General features: G+C 26.5%; 1 long non-coding RNA gene across 2 annotated transcripts in view; it reads right to left on the bottom strand.

The window, feature by feature from the left end:
* Positions 1–1628: 1628 nt before the first annotated feature.
* LOC136075058 (uncharacterized) overlaps positions 1629–10000 on the bottom strand; it is a 13654-nt gene continuing 5282 nt past the window's right edge. The window contains exons 4-6 of one of the 2 annotated variants that reach the window (XR_010635656.1): positions 9346–10000; positions 6438–6578; positions 1629–1704 (exon numbers count right to left, since the gene is read on the bottom strand). The exon at positions 9346–10000 is cut by the window's right edge and continues 159 nt beyond it. This is a non-coding gene — a long non-coding RNA (uncharacterized LOC136075058). The remainder of the gene's footprint in view (positions 1705–6437; positions 6579–9345) is intronic. The other variant, XR_010635657.1, reaches the window with a different exon arrangement.

Here is a 10000-nt window from a genome sequence, read left to right as displayed (position 1 = left end):
AAAAAAAAAAATCTTTTTTTTGGTAACTTTTGTTTTTTAGTTAAAAAAAATCATCATTTTAGCTTGAAAATTTTAATTTAATGCAGGAAAATAAACTTCTGCTGGAGTGTTTTTCTTTTGTTTATGTTTACTTATTTTTATTAATGATACATTTCTTTGTAAATAAAAAATGGTGTCTTTAATAAATATATATAAAAAAAAGGTGTCTTTAAAATGGTGACTTTAAAAAAAGGTGTCTTTAAAGCATTTTGTTTATGTTAACTTTTCGAACTTTTCAAATAAGATAGTTATTAGTTTACTTTAGATTTTTGAGTTGACTAAATTTCTTATAAAGTAAATACTCCAGCATGTAGAAACTTAATAGCAAAAATTGCTGGTACCATGAATGGATAAAAATTGCTGGTACCAAGAATGGATATGGAATGGATAAAAAATGGATAACTACTTTAACAACTGATGTATTAAAACAATGAATTTTTCAAACAAAATTGTTTAAAAAAAACTTTGAATTAATTGTAAAAAAAATATTCTTTTTTTAGGTTTCAATTCATTTAGCTTTTAGATTCAATTCATTCTAAATTATTTTAATACTTCTAATTTATTTGAAATTATTATTTAAACAATAACTATTTATTGCAGAAACTTAACAAAATAACAATTAAAATAATTTATAACAAAAATTCAAATGTTCATAATGTTAAACATAATGCTAAATTATTAACTTCATCTTTTGTCTTCCAGCAACTTCTAACACAAAAAGTGGTTGCTCGCAGGATTGCTGGAGGTGATGTTAAAAAAAAAAAAAAACAGAGAGTGTGTAATAAGCTGGTGACTCTATGTTTGCTTTTAATATATTCATCTAATCATTTTTAGAATACTTTCACTGATACAGATAGCACAAAAGATGGAGGAAGACAACTCCATACAGTGACTATTCTATTAAGAATTCTTAATGGACATTCTTTTGTTAATTCCTTTTTGAATCTTTTTTGGATTTCTTCTGTATGCAGATTATTCTTTTGTTAACTGTTATTTAACTGTTGTTCAAACTTTTGTAGCAGTGACCAGTGGTTTTAAAAATTTAATAAAATTTAATTAATTTAATATAATAATTAATATAATTAATAATATAATTTAAATAACTTTTCAAACTGCTTGAAAGACATCTTAAGATATTTAAACATTTAAATTATAATAAATAAATACCATAGTCTTAAATACAAAAAAGCCCTAAATCCTAAAAAGGATTTATTAATAGAAAAATTAATTTATATTTTTAAACTTTGAAAACCTTTTTTACAGAAATGATCTTAACTGATTTCAATTAAACTATGTTCAGATATCATCACCTGACAATGAAAACTTACAAGCAAGCATTAATGACACCATTTTCAAAACATTTTAACAGTGATTTCAAGTAGGAAAAACAACAACAAAAAAGAAATTTGCACCTGCAATTTTCACTTACAAAAATGAAACTTAAAAAAGAAAATTAATTTTTATTGACTAACTTGAAAAATTTAAAATAAAATTAAAAATCTAAAAAAAGTTGAAATTAAAATTTTTTTAATAGAAAAAAATAAAAAAATATCAGAAAGATTATAAAGTGTACTTAACAATAGAGAAATAATTCATAAACAAACCCTTTTTTGAAGATGAATGTATTTTCTTAGACAAAATTGGTTGAAGTTTTGATTACCTGAACTGAAAATCAAAATTATTTATTGTGTATGAATTTAATTTGTTTGCAAAATCTTTGCAATAATTTGTTTGTAGGCAAGATTGTAGTTTATTTTTAAAAAATTACTTTTAAAATACAAATTCATAATATCAAAATATTTAGTGGTAATTATACTGAGACTTTTAAAATATATTTTAAGAATATTTTGAAATAAGATTCCATAGAATCTAGTAAGTACATAAAAAGAGCGACCTGGTAATACTTAAGTACCAAGTAGTAGTAGTACTGAAGTAGAAGCAGTACTGAAGTAGTACATACAGTAATCAGGCATCTAATACATTTGATCAAGAACAATTACAAGTAAATTAGTTCTAAATTCCTAAACACAAACTCAATTAAAAAGTCATGTAATTAGCATTTCCAAATCAAAATTATAAATACATGAAATTGGCAAAATACAATTTTTTTTTAAAATTATTTTTATTATTTTTATTGTATTATTATTGCGATTATTAATATTATATTCATTTGTTAGTGCTTTATTTTCCTTTCTTTCCTTTTTTTTATTTATTGTTTTTTATTTTTTTTTTCCTCTTAATCTTATTTTAAAATCTTTCTATATTTTATTTATAGTTTTTTTTTTTTTTGTTTATTTTGTTTTTGTTTTTTTTAGGTGTTCAGGGTTGCCACCGTTATTTAAGAACAAAATGCCCTGATTTTCCCTGATTTTTTCGCTAAAATTTTACTTTTTTCTCCCTGATTTTCCCTGATTTTTCGCTAAAATTTTGCTTTTTTCTCCCTGAATTTTTCTGATTCTGACCCTTAAATTTTGCTTATTTTCCCCTGATATTTCCAGCATTCAAAGACCTAAACTTAACATTAAAACTTCTCCATTAACCCCAGAGCGTTTTTAACAGATATTATAATCCCCCAATGAGTAATGAACCAATCAATTTGTTTCAAAATTAAAATAAATAATCAAATACTTCAATCAACACATAAAATTATTCTTTAAAAAAAATGTAAAAACTACAGCAGAATCCCGTTAACTTGAACTATGAAGGGATATATATATATATATACATATATATATATATATATATATATATATATATATATATATATATATATATATATATATATATATATATATATATATATATATATACCCATTTGTCCAATATAGGAAAATGCTCCAATTGTTTTAGAGAAATAACTAAGAGAATGTCCGAATTAGGCTGAGCTCACCAAGTTTTTGAAAATGTTTGACTTATCAAGATTTTGTGACCTATCTTATGGCCCTCCCACCAAGGGCTTAATCAGGGTATATTTAAAACGGATATGTTCAATGGGCATTGAAAATCTGTCAGACTTAGGTTACAAGATAACGAGATTCAAAAAAAAATAACAATTAAGATTGGAAATGTTTTTAATAACGAGCAATGTATTAAAAATTCAAGAGTAAATAAACACAAGTTATAATAATTAATTAAAAAAGACTAACAAAAACTAAATGAGTAAACTAAAAAAGTAATATTGTTAAATACTGAAATGTTTGAAATAAAGATCAAACAATTTTATGTTAGAAAAATATAATTATTTGTTATTGACATCTTTTTTTTTCTTATGCAATATTACTAAAGCCTCTTCAAGCATCTTTATTTCTTTTTTGTGTTCCTCACTTTTTCGCTTACGATCATTACCTTTTGTAAGAAGTAGTTTCATTTGAGACATATCCTGCTGTTTGCCAGCTTCCTTGGTAAATGTAATAAATTCCTCATTGTACGTTTTACATACTTCGTTCAATACTTTTTGCTTTTCCTCAAGTCCCAATATTTCCTGATCTAAAAGCATTATCACGCTATTTTCTTTTTCTTTTGCTTGAAATTTTTTATTTTCCTCCAAATAGTTTTTATATTGTAACGAGGCACTACGAACAGCCTTTATCATTTTATTGTTTATTTCTATTTCGTGAGCACTTAATTTGTTTGATACCATAAAATCCTTGATAGTGCGAGGAGATTTCTTTCATGTTTGAGATTTCTTTCATGTGGAGGAGATTTCTTTCATGTGACTTTTCTTTCATGTTTTCGCTGAGTATATTACTGTTAACACTGAAACCTCTCTCAATTGATGCTTGCCCATGACATAACGTAAAAACAAATATCAAAACTTTTGATAAAACTTTGTAATCTACACCAACTTTAATGGTTTCAAAATAAAACTTGTCTAAACGATTTCCAGTGTGAAAATTTTTAAATGCGGGTAAAAGAGTAGCTGAACTTTCCTCTAACAACTTTGAAAATTGTATGAAAGCCTGATCACATTCATTTGAAGTAATATGTGAGCAAGAAAGAATTAGATGTAGTACGGATTTCATCTGATGAAGAAGATCAGCTTTTTGTTTAAAAAGAATTGACACTGGACTGATGCAACCAGTTGCTTCCAGAAAAGAAAATCGATTCAAACTTCTTTCGAATATTTTTTCCAGGATTCCAATGATAATGAGACGGCAATCTTTCATGAATCTGTTGATGACATCCTGAGATAACGCATCCTTTCTCCTCAATTCGATTATGTCATGCTCTGCAGCAAATCCAACTGTCATTAATTTTAATGGCAGAAAGTTTTCCTTTTTAGTGAAATCAAATTTTTGAAGTTGTCTGCCATTGACGATGCTGCTAAGGATATCTTGTTTTATAATCAAACCCATCAAACTTTTAACAGTTGAGAACAAATCTTCAAAAAGAAAGGGAATCATTGGGGCATCGGTTTGATATCTCAGTAAGATTTTTTGCAACAAACTTGCAATGTAACAAAAAAACTTCAATTTAGTCACAGTTAACTCATCTTTTGTTCCCCCTAAAACTGCTTCATAGCTCTTGCATTTTGGTTGCTTACTTTTAGGAAGAGTCTCCCAATACTTGATTATTTTTTTAACATTCTCCCAACTTAAACAAAGTCTATCTGCAACTTTTTGGTCTTCAACCCAGCATGTTGAGCAAAATGCATAAGGAAAACTCTCACATTCAGTAACAGTTACATAATCAGCTCTTCTAGCTGGAGAATCATGAAAAAGTTTGTATGATGCTTGCATTAACTTTCCTATATTCCATTCAACAGATTGAAAACCTGATTTGAAAGCCCCATGTATTACATGAAGGTTACAAGTCCCAACGTTAAGAAGTTTAGGTAGCTCTTGTTGATCACGCTGCTTTTCAAGAAGATTAAGAAGGGACAAGTTCACATTTGGACCATCCATACTTAGTTGAGTCAGATTTATGCTATTAATCGTTGACAAAGACGTAGTAATACTTTCAAGTAAATTTTTTGCTGTGGGATGACCTAAAAATTTAGAGTCAAAGTATCTGGATTCAACATGATTTAGATCGCTATTCCAAAACCGAATATTTAGATCTAATTGACAATTTTGGAAAGAATCGTTCAGGCTTTCATCAAATGAAACAGTATAATTAGGAGATTTCTTTATATTTTCAGTTAGAAGTCTGTGAAAATAAGGCCCAAGACCAAAATTAATTATATAACCAAGTTTTGTTCTACCCATTTCATAAGATTTAGCAGTATTGCTGTCAGGGAACATTTTCTGATAAAGTAGGCCATTTTCATTGCACGAATTCAATGAGAAATTATTTTGTACTGCATTTAAAACAGAATAGATTTCTGCACAACTTTTATCATATTGATCTACTATGAGAATTCCTTGCTTTTTAGATGTAGACTGTGCAGGCATGAAGAAGCAAGATACTGGTTTTGATTTCTGTGCATGTTTTTTGCTATCCATGTGACTTATCACAGCTCTTCTGCCCATATTTGACAAATTAAATTCAACTTGGCATATTTTGCACTTGGCTGACTTTTTATCTCTGCCTATTACCAGCCATTTTTCAAACAAAGGATCAGTTAACCATTCTTCTTTGAAATACGTTGCCATTTTAAATTTTAAAAATTTGTACTATTCTAAAAAAAGAGCAAATGTAAACACAATGTGATTAATTTTCTTTAAAAATGTTAAACATTAACCCTGGTACGCTGGAAAAGGAAAATTTTTATTAGAAAACATTTCAAAACATTAAAGAAAAATTAAAAAGTTCCCTGATTTTCCCTGATTTTTTCCTAAATCAACTATTTCACCCTGATTTTCCCTGATTGTATCTAAATTTCCCTGAATTTCCCTGATTTGGTGGCAACCCTGGGTGTTGTTCCATTGACTAGTTTTTAACGATATGAGTGACACCTAACCTTATTTATATGAGCTTATAAAATATTATTGTAAATTTTTATATTTAACAGTTAAATAAATGGATTGTTTTAGTCTTAAACAAAACAATTCTGATAAAAAATGGTTCATTAAAAAGAAAAAGAAAAAATTTTCACAAAAACTTTTTTTTTAAATTTTAAACAAATTTTTCAATTATTTTAAAACTAAAAAGATTATTAGTTATAACAAAAAAATAACAAATCTGATTGGTTTATTTTAGTTAAACGAATAATGATTGGTTTATTTTAATTTAATGAATAATGATTGGTTTATTTTATTTTAACAAATAACGATTGGTTTATTTTAGTTTGAAATAACGAATCACTTGGTTAATTTTAGTTTGGTTTAAATGAGTTTTTTTTCCAAAAAAAAGCACTAGTCAAAGTTTATAGAACTGATAATCTTTTAAAAAATTAAATTATAACAATTATAACAAAATGCAAGAGTTTAAAAATTGAAAATGGTTAAAAATCTTACTTGTCACGTGGATGAAATTGTACTTTTTGAACAGCCAACGGAAAGCAATAACGCACTTCACAATCACCTGACAAGACATCCCATAACCCAACATTCCAATCAGTTGAAGATTTTAAAATCTTTTTACCATTACGACTCCAACTAAAACATAAAATAAAGTGTTTATTTCAATAGCTTTATGCTTTATGGTCACAAAAGTGTCCAATTTTCACAAAGGTTTTCTTACAAAGATTCTTTATTCAATTTTTGAACTTAAAAAATTTTAATTAAATCTTAATTTCCAAAAGAATAGGAAAGTTTTAATAACAAAAAAAACTGTAAAGGTTAGATAAAGTGTTAAAAATGGTCGGGAAACGGGAGCGATTGCTCTTATATACTGACCACAGAAATGATATTAAGTTGCAAAAAACTGGCCAGATTTTTTAGTCACTTTGAGAACATAAATGTTTGTGTATGTCCCTAAAACAAAAAAATATTTTATCAAACGAACTATTATATTAATACTATGGCTCATTCTCAGAGCCACATCTGCAAAGGTGTAAATCTTTTAAACTATTATTATTTGTTTACTAATATAAATGTTTTAAATATATTTTTTAAATTGTCAATATTTTAAAAGTTTGTTTTGTATTACAGATTTTATTAGTATATTCTTATTTTTTATTTAAAAACTATGTATTTTTTATGTAAATGAAAATTTGACCACAGAAACAATATTCAGTTGCAAAAAATCTGGCCAGTTTTTCGTAACTAAATATTATTTCCGTGGTGAGTACTCGAGAGCGATTGCTTCCGCTTCCTGACCAAGCTTGATTAGGATTGTTCAAATGAGCCAATCAAATCAAAATAGCCTTAAGTTAAATTTTGCAATTTAAATTTTTATAATCTCCTACTACTCAGACCTTGAACACAATATGTATTAGTAATGTGAAATATTTGTATATGTTTACATTCATAATTCTGAATGAGTCAAGTATTCATAGTATTAAATCAAGTAAAGTTCCAGTTCTAAAACTTAGTTTAACGGTTCTGAGGCCTGCTGGTAGTAAGGTTTTCTGAACTCTGTGGTAGTTCTCATAAAATCTGATTTCATCAACAGTTTTAAAAATTAGAGTAATAACAGCCTTATGTTGAGCATGGATAACTGTTAGTACTTTTAGTGTATATTTCCAAGGAGTTAATTCTTTTTTTATGTATATTGCATAAGAAGTTAATTCTTACAACTTAGTTACCAATTTAATTGGGTTAATTAGTGGAACTAAGGCATCTGCAAAGCTCATTTCTCAGGATGTCATGCAATATCTATGATCAACTCAGGGTGTCATGCACAATCTATGATCAAGTTTAGTTCTCTTATAACTTAAAACATCGCCAACAAATTGTTAAAATTAAAATTTTACAAATATTCATGGACAAACTTGGTCTTTATAGAAACTTTTGATTAGTTCAATCTTACCTCACTCACTAGACATTCTTGCTACTAGTAGAACTTATTTGAATTTGAATGTTTCATCTTTAGATCTTAGTAATGATGACTATTGTCATTTGACTAGCTAATTACATGCTTGACCAAGGAATATTACTCAATCACCATTAATCGGTCACTAAATCTTGGTCTTTTATTTCTGATAATTGTGACTCCGTCACATAAATCCATAGATGCTTTAATTTTCTTGAGTTAATCTAACTCTACCCAATGGTTTTTACCAACTTGTTTAACTGCTTTCTAAATATTTTTTCATTTTTTTCCACACAACAAAACACTCGCTTTAAAACAAATATCTTTATATTATTGCAAGAAATACAAAAAGGTGCTTTCTAATGCAAAACTCTATTATTAACTATCTTGTATTTTATTCAAGAAGTTAAGTTTAAGACTTTTAGAAAATATTTATCAGCGTCATTAAAAAAGTTATGTCTCTAAGCTTTTAATTAAAAAACTTTAAATACCTCATCATTAAGACTAACAATTAGATTTTATCTCTAAAAATCAATACAGATTTCAAACCTCTTGTTTGCCGACTCACCTTTTAACTATTATAACAGAAAAGTTCACTGACACATTAGATAAAGATGGTAAAGGCTTTTACTCTAGACATAAAAAGCTTTCCATATAATGCAATCTTCTTCATAAGCTGGCTTCATATGGTGTAGCTGAGGAAGTTTTTGGAATTGTTAAATCATTTCTTTCTAAGCACAGTATTGATATCAGCCTTAAAGACCAATACTATAATTTAATTCTTATTCATTAACTTCTGGGGTACCTCAATGTTCCATCCTTGGTCTTTTCAATAGTTGCTTGCAGCTTTGCTGGGTACAAACTAGTTAAATATAATAGTAATATTTAAATGATAACATTAGAACATTTAGAAGATGACTAACATAAAAAGCATTAGAAGAGAAAAAATTTATAAGCCAATGTTGCTTTAAACTTTCTTTAGAAAAATTTTGAAATAAATATTGTAAAATGTTTTTAGTTAATTAACTTGAGTTTTTTACTTTAAAAATCTTATCTTAAATTCTTCCTAAAAAAATTTGTCAAAAACCATTCTAATCCAAAAACCAAAACTTTTATTTCAATGTATATTTATGGTTGGTTGGTTTTAAACCTGCTGTCTTAAAGGTCAAAAATTTGACAAGAAGAAATGAATGGGTAAATTTAGATGAATAGAATAATTAGTAAATAAAACGTAAATACTTTTAAGAACCTGATTGATGTTTTTTTAATTATTTAATGACGTTTGATTATTTAATTATTTTTTAACTATTTAAAACCTGATTGATGTTTGTTGCATACAAACTTGAACTAGGATTGAGAATGGTTGAATATCACAATGCAACAATGAAAACATAACTAATTAATGGTTTAACTTTAATAAAACATTTTAATACAAAATGAAAAACAAACCTGACAGATAAAACAGGATGGACATGTGCCACCAAAACCTTTGCTATCGCATGAGCCAAAAAACCCCAAATAAATAATCGACCATCGTTGCATCCAACAGCAAGTAATGAGCCAGTTCGATTAAAAGAGCATGTCAACGCTGCACTTATTGAATTCAAACTTCCATTAAACTCCTATTTCATTTTTTAAAATTTTTATAAAAAGATAGAATATTAATTAAAATTTAAATATACTTTTAAAAAATAATTTAAAAATAAATAAAACTATAAACAAATACAAACATAAACAAACTATATATATAAAAAAAGTATATAAAAACTATATATATAAAAACAAAATACATATTCAAAAAACTAATATCAAAATAGTTTTTAAAAAAATCAATTTGAAAAAAAAATGATAACTCAACCTTTAATACCTTACTTCAGTGAAACTCTGACCAAAGGTTTCCAAAAAATAAAATAACTTATATAAAAAAAACTTTAATAAAAATAGGAATAAAAAAAAATATAAATAAAAAAATTTACTATTTTAACATTATTGTATTTAAAATACTATTATAATAACTTTAGCAAGAAAATTTGCTAAATGGTCATACATGAGCAGTAAACTTCTATGGGGAATATGCAGTAAAGTAAAATAAAGGAGAATCTTT

This window comes from Hydra vulgaris, chromosome 01, assembly GCF_038396675.1.
Source record: "Hydra vulgaris chromosome 01, alternate assembly HydraT2T_AEP".
In the NCBI taxonomy this organism is placed as follows: Eukaryota; Metazoa; Cnidaria; class Hydrozoa; order Anthoathecata; family Hydridae; genus Hydra; species Hydra vulgaris.
Note: the sequence above shows the minus strand (reverse complement) of the source record. Positions and strands in the feature narration are given on the sequence as shown.